Below are 14,031 nucleotides of genomic sequence, written 5' to 3'. Positions count from 1 at the left end.
AGCAACTCAATAACGGAGGAAAGAACAAGCAGAGGACTGAGATACTAAACTTCATGACTTAATAAAAATCTACAATAATGAAGCCAGTATTGGTGAAAGAACAGACATACAGATCAATGGAACAGAAGAGAGAGTCCAGAGATCAATCCACACAAATGCAATGAACTGATCTACTGATCTTTGACTACAGAGCAAAGGCAATAGGATGGAGAGAAGACAGTCTCTTTCACAAAAGATGCTGAAACACCTGGACATATCCACATGCAAAGAAAGGTCTGGATCTGGACCTGACATCCTTCACAAAAGCTGACTAAAAATCGATTACAGATCTAAATGCAAAACATAAAACTATAAAACTCCTAGAAGATAACATAGGAGAAAATGCAGATGACAATTGTTAGAGTGATGACTTTTTAGATGCACCAAAGGCACGATTTATGAGAGAAATAACTGAGAAGCTGAACTTCATTAAAATGGAAAATTTTGCTCTGCAAAAGACAATGCCAAAAATAATCAGAAGGCAAGCCACGGAGTGGGAGAAAATATTTGTAAAAGACATTTGATAAAGGACTGTTATCCAAATATACAAAGAACACTTAGAGCTCAAAAATAAGAAAACAAGAAACCCAGTTTAAAATGGGCATAATCCTGATATCTCACCAAAACACACACACACACACGGCAAGTAAGCATATGAAAAGATGCTCCACATCGTGTCATAGGGGAATTACAAGTTTAAAGAATGAGATAACACTGCATACCCATCAGAACAGCTAAAATACAAGAACATTGATAATGCCAACTGCTAGCAAGCATGTGGAATAATAGGGACTCTCATTCACTGCTGATTAGAATGAAAAATGGTACATCTATTTTCAAAGACAGCTTGGCAGTTTCTTATAAAACCAAACATAATCTTGCCATATCATCCAGCAATGTGTTCTCTGGCATTCACCCAAAAATGTTGCAAGGTTATAGCCATATGAAAATCTGCACATGAATATTTACAGCAGCTTTATTTATAATTGCTAAAATTTGGAAGCAACCAAGATGCTCTTTAATATGTGAGTAGGTAAATTAGTGGAGGTATGTCCAGAGAAGTGAATACTATTCAGCACAGAAAAGAGATATCAAGTCATGAAAAGACATGGAGGAAATTGGAATGCATACTACTAAGTGAAAAAAAAAGCTCATCTGAAAAGGCTATGTATTGCATGATTACAATTTATGAATTTTTGATAAGGCAAACTCTAGAGAAAGTAAAAAAAAATTAATGATGACCAAGGATTAAAAAAGAAGGGATGAATAGAGTACAGAAGATTTTTAGGACAGTAAAATTATTCTGTATGAGACTACAATGATAGATACATGTCATTATACACTTATCCAACCTCAGAGAATATACAACACCAAGAGCTAACTCTAATATAAACTTTGGATTTGGACTGTTAACAATGAGTCAGTGTAGATGATAAAAAATATATCACTCTACTGTGAGATGTTGATAGTCAAGAAATGGGGTGGGGGTTTGGAAACTATATTTTTAGCTTAATTTTGCTGTGACCCTAGAACTGCTCTAAAAATCAAGTTTCTTAATTTTAGAAGCATGAAGAGGAAATAAAGATTTTCCAGACAAAATTAATGATACAAGTGATTATCATCAGACCTCACATTATAAGAAATGTTAAGACTCTGGCCAAGACATATGGTTCAAGCAAACACATGAATCTATACAAAATAATAAAAGAGATCCAGAAGTAAAATAAAGACAAAATAAAAATTATTTTAATTGTATATATTGCTGTAAAAGATAATATCTGCCTAAATATTTAAATATAATATATTGTGTTTCAATGCCATTTGTAAAAATAAAATGTTTGAGAATAATGAGGATTGCAGAGAGTACCATGAACTATCATGTGTAGTCTTTAAACAACATGTGAAAGTGATATTCCTTAAAAGTAGACTTTGATTAACTAATAGTGATTATGTAAAATCAAGGGCAACCATTTTAAAAAGTAAAAAAGATATAAATAATAATCCAATAGTGGAAATAAAATGGAGTTATTTCAAAAATTTCAATTAATCCAAGCAAGGCAGAAAGAAGAGGGGAAAACCAAGGAGCTAAAATAGAAAAATAACTCTGAAAAGAGGAACAAAATCAATGAACCAAACCACCTAATTTCAGTATTTTTCATAAAACTACAGTAATCAAGACAATGGAGTGTTAACAAATAATGACTATTCAGACCAACAGAACAACACAGTCCTGAAATAAAGCATAGTCCTATTGTATTTTTACTGAATAAATAAGTATGTTTTCCTATGTTTATGTTGTCTTAAGTTTAAGTCAATTGTTACAGATCAATGTTTAGACCGAGTCTATATACATAACTAAAGACTATAGAAAGATACATCCCTACAAAGGCTGAGTGTATTACATTAAAGATTATCTTCCTAATAGGATCACAATGCCATCAGGACTTTTAGAAGATGTTTTCTTTACTAAATGGGTACCTATTGGGGTGAGTTGCATACTTAATATTTATCAAACAGAGAAGTTTAAATATATTTGGATTAATATTTGCAATAAAACAATATTTTTTGAATAATGTCAATATCTTAGGAAATGGCATATTTCTGATATGTCCCTCTCTTATGCTAAAAGAAGTTAGTGGCTCATAAATCATGGACTTTGTCATTTCTCCTCTTTCTGTGTATTATGAGTACATGTATATTCATGCATGCAATTTTTTGTATTTATCTATTTGTACTTATAATTTAATTAAGGAACACATCAGTTTCTGGAACTTTTTTAAAGACTTATTTATTTATTAGAGAGAGCATGCGGGCAAGTGGGGGGAGGGGCAGAAGACGAGAATCTTTAAGCAGAGTCTCTGCTGAGCACGGAGACAGAACACAGGCTTGATCTCCGGATGCTTGATATCACAGCGGGAGCCAAAACCAAGAATCCCAGGCTTAAAGGACTGAGCCACCCAGGCGGTAGCTGGAACATTCATAAATGCTCCTTTACACTTTATATAACCTAATAGATTATTTTTCTCTGCATTTATTTCAATTAAAACACATGCAGACAAATTAACACATACTTCTGAATACGTAGCTTCAACTTGTATCTTTGCTTGCCACATCTCTATTTTGAAAGCTTCTAAAACTTCTAAACTGTTTTTGACTTATTACATACAGCTCAAGGTCTTCTCAAACCATTTTGCTCTGCTTCTCCTTATGAGTTGGTCTTAATTTTAAGACATGAACAAAATGTCTTTTCAAAATTTCTTGGTTGAACATTATTTACAATGTCAATTGCTTGATTAGTTTTCTCTATTATGTATGTAAGGCACCATTCAAATATTACATACTTATTTTTGGTCACAGATAGAAAATGACCTCACTTGTCAACCAATAACCTGTTTTGGTCTATTTCCCCTGATCCAGGGAACTGATGTTTATAAAACTTTTGTTTAATCTTTCTTTTGTAGCTATTTAGAGATCTTTACTTTCGTGAAGGCATGCACCTCTACACTTAAAAATATAATCAAATATCTGGCTTTTAATATTATGTATATTAATTGCAGTTGATTTCTTTTCTAAGACTTCTGTATCTAATGTTTTCATATTTTTAATCGTAAAATACCATCCGTTAGCCCCAATCAATGTCTAATTGATCTAATCAATTGCTAATTGAGTTTCATTTATATTTTCTTTTCCTCCTTTCTATCCAATTTTATTTTCTTTTTTCTTGCATTATCCATCTATAAACTTCCTGCTTTTTCAGACTTAGCTTCTCCTTTCCCTTTGGACTTCTTTTCAGATGCTAATCCTTCTAGTCTTGTCTCCCTTCTCTTCCAGCCCTGAACCCCGACTTTGACATTTGTCACCACAGCTAGAGTGCTTCCTCTGAATCTGGTTTACTCTTTATTTCTTATTTCACAGATGGAAGAATGATCTTGCTGATTTTTTTTTTTTTCACATTACCACCTACTCTTTGGTTTTCTCATTTCTCTTTTTTTGACCAATTTGAAATTCTCTTCTTTTGTTCTGCTTCCTTTTTCTCCCCCCACAGACATTTTTAAATTCATGTTAAATGGCTCCTAAATTCTGTGTCCAGATGCCCACAGTTCAACTTCCTCATGGAAGACTCGACTCAAGTTTCCTTTATATTTTCCTCATTCATCTCCTTTCTCTTGCTTCTTGCTCTTACATGCTCAGGCTAGGCAGTTAGCTGGAGAAAAACAGCTGGTCAGTTTTACAGACCTCCTTTTGGTATTCGACAGAAGACAAACAAGCTAACAAAAAATTACAATAGGCATTTTACTAAAGGCATGATTTGGGGGACAGAATTGTGAAAAATATACCATTAGGGAAATGGTGAATTGAAGGAATAAAGGAAAGAGAGAGAAAAGAATAGACAGGTTTGATTAACTGGAGTGAAGGTCATAGTAGAAAAGTAATGAAAAAAGGTGATTCAATGTCTGAAATAATTACAATTCATGATGGGGTGTGTTAATTTGACACAAGTAGTATTTGCGGATGACTAATAATAACACATGACTATATGAAATATGTTCCACTTTTCTGCACTTACAGTGAATGTCATGGAACCTAATCTTAAAAAGAGTAAGAAAAATAAGCAAAACACATTGAAATTTTCATCTGGATGACTCCTTATTAATACTGCTGACTTATTTCCATTAACCACACCCTAATTAGTTTCTGCATCCAGTGTCAGCACTTATTTTCATGGTTGGATGTCTTATGTATGAAACCAGACAAAATTTGACCACTCTCTTAAAACTAAAATTGTATAATAAAATCCCCAATACACTATTTACCAATGTCATTCTTAATAACTTTTGGATTCCATTCATTGGGCTATTTGAGAAAGTAATTCATCTTATCATAATGGTTTCCATTCTGCATTTTAAAATGTTACACCATGACAAGCTTTTATGTAAAATGCATCATTGTCCTTCATATTTAAAGATGTTATTGCAAAAGTTAATGCTGTTTTTAAATGTGAGTAAGACTGATAAAACTAAGAGCTTTAGGTTTTTAAAAAATGTAAAAAAATTCTAAAAATCTAGTAACATATATCTTTTTTTCCCTTCCCCGTGTGATATAAGCACATTTAAACTAATGAAGCTAAAATAATATCCTTAATACACCTGCCTTCAACTGCTATTTTTTTATCATCAGAGAGCTTTATTATATACATTTCTTAAATTGTATGGAAATTGTTTTGATTATGGACAATATTCACATCAAAAAGATTATCATACACCTAGTAATGGGGTGGAGATAGTGAGATAAACTCATAAGCATTTCTTATTTAAAACAAAAATAGGTAAGGCATGATTTTAAATAAAATTCTGCCTGAAACACCACCAATCTCTGTCACAGCTGTCATCTTTTGAGACACATTACTCCCAAATCCAACTTTTCTAGTCCTTTTGCTTTCATCCTGGCTGTCTTTGTCAAGGTCAGGGTAAACTAAATAGTTTGCTCGAACAAATACTGCCACCACAGCGTTCAGTTGTACCTTTATGTTTCCCTTCCGTTCTGTAAGAGAGGTGGTGTGGTAAGCAGAACCTCAATTATGGCCTCAGATTCCACCAACGGGACTTTCACACTTCCAAGGAGAAGAGCCACTGATATTGTAAAGTCAGAAATGAACAGGTGGAAAGAATAATGCATCTTGTCTGACTGTTGTAGGTTTCAATCCAATACACTGGGTGTCTTATCTTAGCCAACAATTTGCTTTCTTGCTACACCTTTATCTTGTGTTGCTTGAATTTGATTGGTAATCTACACTATTTATTTACACCAACTGTTAAGATTTCTCAGCCTTCATTTTATAATTTGTCTATTCCCACAAAGCAAAAACTGTCTCCTTGTTTCACTGCCATTTTATATATTCCATAATAAACTACATAAATGTATATGGAACTCCTTATATTATAATACAATAATAAGTATATTATATACAATATAGTTCATATATAGTATATGTTATCTGTAGTCACATACTAAATATATACAATATATAATAATAAGTTTATGCTACATGCATATATAGTGTGTATATGTATATACATATATGGAGAGAGAAAGAGAGATTTACCAGTAATAAGAATGATAATTATAACGAGTAAAATGAAGATTTCTCTTCTTCCAGGATTATACTCAAGAATTTGGTTTAACTGAAGAATTGAGGAACTTGGAGTCAAAATATACTGCTCTGTCCTCCAGCTTGAATCCTGTTTAGTTCTCTGACTTTGGGCATGTGATTGAACTGCACTATAACTAGTTATCAACTTGTGTTGATAGGAATAAACTTTCTTATAAAAATATCATAAAGATGAAATTAACATCTGACAAGCATACTTTAAGGGCTATTTAACCATTGTATAAATGTAAGGCATTTTACTTTCAATTCATGTAACTCGTATTTTAGCCTGCTTTCTATTCTTCGTGTATATCCTAGACTCTCCCATCTCAGGTCTTTAACTGGAGATTGCATAAGTTAGTGCATGGCCAGTATTTGAGTCCCATGACTGAAAATCAAAATTGACAAAACAAACAAAATTCCTAAAACCTCCCAGGCACCTTCTTAGGCGGTGGGATCCTGGGTCTAGTCTACACCTTGAGGGCATGACTTTTGAGCAGGAAGTCTAGTAGGCTTCTTCTCATCCTCGGTGGCCTTGGGTTGAGCTTTCATTTGTGTATCCTTCAAACCAAAGGATTTCTAAGTGAGTTTGAATTTGTCTCATTAATTAATGATTTCAGGGTTTTAATGCGCTATGTTGCTCCACTCTCTACTTTCTTTTACATACAGGCCTGATAATCCCTTACTAGACCTTTAATAAAATCCTTTAAAAATACTTTATCCAGTATTTTCAGTTGCTTTTAGCAGGATAATCTGTCCAAGTAATCTTGCCCATCACAGCCAGGAAACTGAAGAAGGTCTGAATGTATTTTAAAAGGTATTTTCCTGTGATTCCAAATCCTAAGCATTTATATTTGGTTATTCTGCTAGATTTTTCAAAATGTTTTATTATTTAAAATATTATACTCTTATTATGGAGGGCATGTATTGTGTGGAGCATTGGGTATGGTGCATAAACAATGAATTCTGGAACACTGAAAAGAAATTTTAAAAAATAAAAAAAAAATAAAGCAATACAAAACAAAACAAAAATATTTTACTCAGATGAACTCCTAGCTTTCTTTTATTCCTGATGTCTACCTGTCTTCTGCTCTTTCTCTGATCCTTTGAAACTTTCTTCCTTCCTTAAATATGTATTAAATGTCTATATGTTAATTTTCACCTTTTTTTTTTTTTTTTAAAGATTCATTTATTTGAGAGAGAGAGAGAGCGCACAGGGGCAGGAGCGACAGAGGGAAAGGGAGGGAGAGAATCTCAAGCAGACTTCCCAGTGAGCAAGGAGCCCAACATGGGGCTGAATCCCATGACCTTGAGATCATGACCTGAGCTGAAACCAAGAGTTGGATGCTTAACCGACTGTGCCATCCAAGTGCCCCTAATTCTCACGTCTTAATTGGGAATGTAAATTAGTACAATTTCCACTCTGACCTGTGTTTGATATTCTAAAGATACTTTATTTATTTTCCTCTGGTTAGCAGTATATTCCCCCCAGAATATTGTTTTTGAGTCTATTTCACAAAAATCATGCTTTTCACTTCTTTCTTTGACTTCATTAGCACTTTCCTAAATCACCTTAACAATAATTCAGAACTAGAAGCTGTTACTAACCTTTTGGTTTTTCCTATTCCAATTACCCTATAGACTGCTCTTAGTTTGGGTTTTGTTATAATAGAAAACAGATATAATCATCTGACCCAAATATAGACCAACAGGTGCCAAATGAAGTTTTAAAAAAAAGTACCTTGCCCAATAATCAAAGCATTCTATCTAATACTAAATTCATTTCCACATTTTTTTTTTGACTCACCAGCCAGAATTTGGCTTTGAACTTCAGATCTATAACTCACTAGACATATAAACTTGTAAAGTTACTTAACCTCACAACTTGTCCTCTATAAATGAGAAGATTAATAGAGCTATATGATACAATTGTGTAAGAATTATATTAATATATGTGAAGTCATTGTGTCTGTCATAGAGCAAGTATTAAACAATTTACCACTAATAAATAATGCTAATATTTTCACAATATTTATTCTTCCAATGCAGGAGCATGGAACATTTTTCCATTTCTTTGTGTCTTCCTCAATTTCTTTCATGAGTACTTTATAGTTTTCTGAGTATAGATTCTGTGTCTCTTTGGTTAGGTTTATTCCTAGGTATCTTATGGTTTTGGATGCAATTGTAAATGGGATTGACTCCTTAATATCTCTTTCTTCTGTCTTGCTGTTGGTGTAGAGAAATGCAACTGATTTCTGTGCATTGATTTTATATCCTGACACTTTACTGAATTCCTGTATAAGTTCTAGCAGTTTTGGAGTGGAGTCTTTTGGGTTTTCCACATATAGTATCATATCATCTGCGAAGAGTGATAATTTGACTTCTTCTTTGCCGATTTGGATGCCTTTAATTTCCTTTTGTTGTCTGATTGCTGAGGCTAGGACCTCTAGTACGATGTTGAATAGCAGTGGTGATAATGGACATCCCTGCCGTGTTCCTGACCTTAGCGGAAAAGCTTTCAGTTTTTCTCCATTGAGAATGATATTTGCGGTGGGTTTTTCATAGATGGCTTTGATGATACTGAGGTATGTGCCCTCTATCCCTACACTTTGAAGAGTTTTGATCAGGAAGGGATGTTGTACTTTGTCAAATGCTTTTTCAGCATCTATTGAGAGTATCATATGGTTCTTGTTCTTTCTTTTATTGATGTGTTGTATCACATTGACTGATTTGCGGATGTTGAACCAACCTTGCAGCCCTGGAATAAATCCCACTTGGTCGTGGTGAATAATCCTTTTAATGTACTGTTGAATCCTATTGGCTAGTATTTTGTTGAGTATTTTCGCATCTGTGTTCATCAAGGACATCGGTCTATAGCTCTCTTTTTTGGTGGGATCCTTGTCTGGTTTTGGGATCAAGGTGATGCTGGCCTCATAAAATGAGTTTGGAAGTTTTCCTTCCATTTCTATTTTTTGGAACAGTTTCAGGAGAATAGGAATTAGTTCTTCTTTAAATGTTTGGTAGAATTCCCCCGGGAAGCCGTCTGGCCCTGGGCTTTTGTTTGTTTGGAGATTTTTAATGACTGTTTCAATCTCCTTACTGGTTATGGGTCTGTTCAGGCTTTCTATTTCTTCCTGGCTCAGTTGTGGTAGTTTATATGTTTCTAGGAATGCATCCATTTCTTCCAGATTGTCAAATTTATTGCCGTAGAGTTGCTCATAGTATGTTCTTATAATAGTTTGTATTTCTTTGGTGTTAGTTGTGATCTCTCCTCTTTCATTCATGATTTTATTTATTTGGGTCCTTTCTCTTTTCTTTTTGATAAGTCTGGCCAGGGGTTTATCAATTTTATTAATTCTTTCAAAGAACCAGCTCCTAGTTTCGTTGATTTGTTCTATTGTTTTTTTGGTTTCTATTTCATTGATTTCTGCTCTGATCTTTATGATTTCTCTTCTCCTGCTGGGCTTAGGGTTTCTTTCTTGTTCTTTCTCCAGCTCCTTTAGGTGTAGGGTTAGGTTGTGTACCTGAGACCTTTCTTGTTTCTTGAGAAAGGCTTGTACCGCTATATATTTTCCTCTCAGGACTGCCTTTGTTGTGTCCCACAGATTTTGAACCGTTGTATTTTCATTATCATTTGTTTCCATGATTTTTTTCAATTCTTCTTTAATTTCCCGGTTGACCCATTCATTCTTTAGAAGGATACTGTTTAGTCTCCATGTATTTGGGTTCTTTCCAAACTTCCTTTTGTGGTTGAGTTCTAGTTTTAGAGCATTGTGGTCTGAAAATATGCAGGGAATGATCCCAATCTTTTGATACCGGTTGAGTCCTGATTTAGGACCGAGGATGTGATCTATTCTGGAGAATGTTCCATGTGCACTAGAGAAGAATGTGTATTCTGTTGCTTTGGGATGAAATATTCTGAATATATCTGTGATGTCCATCTGGTCCAGTGTGTCGTTTAAGGCCTTTATTTCCTTGCTGATCTTTTGCTTGGATGACCTGTCCATTTCAGTGAGGGGAGTGTTAAAGTCCCCTACTATTATTGTATTATTGTTGATGTGTTTCTTTGATTTTGTTATTAATTGGTTTATATAGTTGGCTGCTCCCACATTGGGGGCATAGATATTTAAAATTGTTAAATCTTCTTGTTGGACAGACCCTTTGAGTATGATATAGTGTCCTTCCTCATCTCTTATTATAGTCTTTGGCTTAAAATCTAATTGATCTGATATAAGGATTGCCAAACCCAAAAGACTCCACTCCAAAACTGCTAGAACTTATACAGGAATTCAGTAAAGTGTCAGGATATAAAATCAATGCACAGAAATCAGTTGCATTTCTCTACACCAACAGCAAGACAGAAGAAAGAGATATTAAGGAGTCAATCCCATTTACAATTGCATCCAAAACCATAAGATACCTAGGAATAAACCTAACCAAAGAGACACAGAATCTATACTCAGAAAACTATAAAGTACTCATGAAAGAAATTGAGGAAGACACCAAGAAATGGAAAAATGTTCCATGCTCCTGGATTGGAAGAATAAATATTGTGAAAATGTCTATGCTACCTAAAGCAATCTACACATTTAATGCAATTCCTATCAAAGTACCATCCATCTTTTTCAAAGAAATGGAACAAATAATGCTAAAATTTATATGGAACCAGAAAAGACCTCGAATAGCCAAAGGGATATTGAAAAAGAAAGCCAACGTTGGTGGCATCACAATTCCGGACTTCAGGCTCTATTACAAAGCTGTCATCATCAAGACAGCATGGTACTGGCACAAAAACAGACACATAGATCAATGGAACAGAATAGAGAGCCCAGAAATAGACCCTCAAATCTATGGTCAACTAATCTTCGACAAAGCAGGAAAGAATGTCCAATGGAAAAAAGACAGCCTTTTCAATAAATGGTGCTGGGAAAATTGGACAGCCACATGCAGAAAAATGAAATTGGACCATTCCCTTACACCACACACAAAAATAGACTCAAAATGGATGAAGGACCTCAATGTACGAAAGGAATCCATCAAAATCCTTGAGGAGAACACGGGCAGCAACCTCTTCGACCTCTGCCGCAGCAACATCTTCCTAGGAACAACGCAAAAGGCAAGGGAAGCAAGGGAAAAAATGAACTACTGGGATTTCATCAAGATCAAAAGCTTTTGCACAGCAAAGGAAACAGTTAACAAAATCAAAAGACAACTGACAGAATGGGAGAAGATATTTGCAAACGACATATCAGATAAAGGACTAGTGTCCAGAATCTATAAAGAACTTAGCAAACTCAACACCCAAAGAACAAATAATCCAATCAAGAAATGGGCAGAGGACATGAACAGACATTTCTGCAAAGAAGACATCCAGATGGCGAACAGACACATGAAAAAGTGCTCCATATCACTCGGCATCAGGGAAATACAAATCAAAACCACAATGAGATATCACCTCACACCAGTCAGAATGGCTAAAATCAACAAGTCAGGAAATGCAGATGCTGGCAAGGATGCGGAGAAAGGGGAACCCTCCTACACTGTTGGTGGGAATGCAAGCTGGTGCAGCCACTCTGGAAAACAGCATGGAGGTTCCTCAAAATGTTGAAAATAGAACTGCCCTATGACCCAGCAATTGCACTATTGGGTATTTACCCTAAAGATACAAATGTAGTGATCCAAAGGGGCACATGCACCCGAATGTTTATAGCAGCAATGTCCACAATAGCCAAACTATGGAAAGAACCTAGATGTCCATCAACAGATGAATGGATCAAGAAGATGTGGTATATATACACAATGGAATACTATGCAGCCATCAAAAGAAATGAAATCTTGCCATTTGCAACAACATGGATGGAACTAGAGCGTATCATGGTTAGCGAAATAAGTCAAGCAGAGAAAGACAACTATCATATGATCTCCCTGATATGAGGAAGTGGTGATACAACATGGAGGCTTAAGTGGGTAGAAGAAGAATAAATGAAACAAGATGGGATTGGGAGGGAGACAAACCATAAGTGACTCTTAATCTCACAAAACAAACTGAGGGTTGGCGGGGGGAGGGGGTTTGGGAGAAGGGGGTGGGATTATGGACATTGGGGAGGGTATGTGATTTGGTGAGTGCTGTGAAGTGTGTAAACCTGGTGATTCACAGACCTGTACCCCTGGGGATAAAAATATATGTTTATAAAAAATAAAAAATTAAAAAAAAAATAATGCTAATATTATTATTCTATCTTATCATATGCTGCAGTTAAACAAAACATGTATTCTTCCAAAACATCTTCTGAAAAGTTATCTTCTTGTGTATTTGTCCACGGATATCGTTATAGATAACATCTTCATACACTTGTTTGCTTAACATGATCTGACCATTATTCCAGGAGAACCTCTTCCCAGGAAAATTCTCAATTCCTTGGGTCAGAAGTGTTCTGTTTCTTATTTTGCCATTGAAAGCCACACATTTAATATGACAATCTTTTATCTGCTTTTTTTTTTTTTTTGAAGTGGCCATATTTTGTTTATCTCCCTTAGTAGAATGTAAATTTCTATATTTGGAGAATATGTCAGCAGTTTGATATTTTTAATTCCCAGTGTCTAGTATAGGGCTTTGAATAAAGTAAATGCTCAAAAAAAAAAATACTCAGATATATAAATTTCAATAATATACATAACATGTAACAGTTATCAACCTCAAATTACTTTTTTTTTAAAGATTTTATTTATTTATTTGACAGAGAGAGATGACAAGCAGGCAGAGAGAGAGGAGGAAGCAGGCTCCCTGCTGAGCAGAGAGCCTGATTTGGGGCTCGATCCCAGGACCCTGGGATCATGACCTGAGCCGAAGACAGTGGCTTAACCCACTGAGCCACCCAGGCGTCCCAACCTCAAATTACTTTTAAGCTTTTTTATATTTTATTACATCGTATGAAGTGATACCACATGTATTAATATTCTAACAAATAAGAATTTCCTATTAGGTATATAATTTCAATATGCCCCATTTTCTACTTTTGCATGTCAGGTGGGTGACAGTTTCCTTCACTCATAACTCTCCCTTTGAAATTCATTTATCTTTTACAGTGAGTTATTCATAAATGTCAAAATCTGATCAATAGAATTTAATGCCAAAATATGGTAAGAGGCAGTAATCTTCAATGTTCAAACTAGTGATGAGGTGATCACTTTATTTCCTGATCATCTAAAATTCTTTCCCAAAACTTATAGAAAATAATATTTTGGCAAAAGAGCTTTAGTCTTACCAAAAATCTGTGTACATTTCTTTGTTCTCATATGTTTAGATGGGGTCATATAATTATTCTTGCCAGTGGACATTAGCCACCCTATTTGCTACTTTTGATGTAAGGCAAATATATAGTATAATTGTTTATAAATATGTGTTTTCCAAATTTCCTTATCTGAACATTTGAGAGATGGTGGAATTAGAACATGCAAGCACCGTGAATTCTGAAGAGTCATCATCTCATAAAGAAGAGTCATTCAACTCTCATTCACCTATCTCCCTACTTCTCTATACCATTACTTTTCTTCCCCAAATCATCAAACTATGAAACACATACCCACACAATGTTTCTTGTCTTAAACACTAAGATCTTGAGGATTTATTTATTATTACATAAACCCGGACTATTCTGACTAATAACATTGACTAAATAAAGGGAAGGACAAAAAGTCTTTAGTGGGCATTTATTTTAAAGAATCAAAACATTTCAAATAAAACCCTTCCCTTTGTTCTAGCTATTTCTACTGGGTTAGTTAGTAGATTATATTTTCCATAAATATTTATAGATTCCATTTGCATTTAAATACCTTTCTTTATG

The 14,031-nt window shown here is 34.6% G+C and overlaps 1 long non-coding RNA gene across 2 annotated transcripts in view; it reads right to left on the bottom strand.

Annotated features, from left to right (window-relative positions):
- The window catches only part of LOC131820557 (uncharacterized), a 264,174-nt gene that overhangs the window by 171,455 nt on the left and 78,688 nt on the right, over window positions 1-14,031 (bottom strand). The window lies entirely within an intron of this gene.

This window comes from Mustela lutreola, chromosome 18, assembly GCF_030435805.1.
Source record: "Mustela lutreola isolate mMusLut2 chromosome 18, mMusLut2.pri, whole genome shotgun sequence".
NCBI lineage: Eukaryota > Metazoa > Chordata > Mammalia > Carnivora > Mustelidae > Mustela > Mustela lutreola.
Note: the sequence above shows the minus strand (reverse complement) of the source record. Positions and strands in the feature narration are given on the sequence as shown.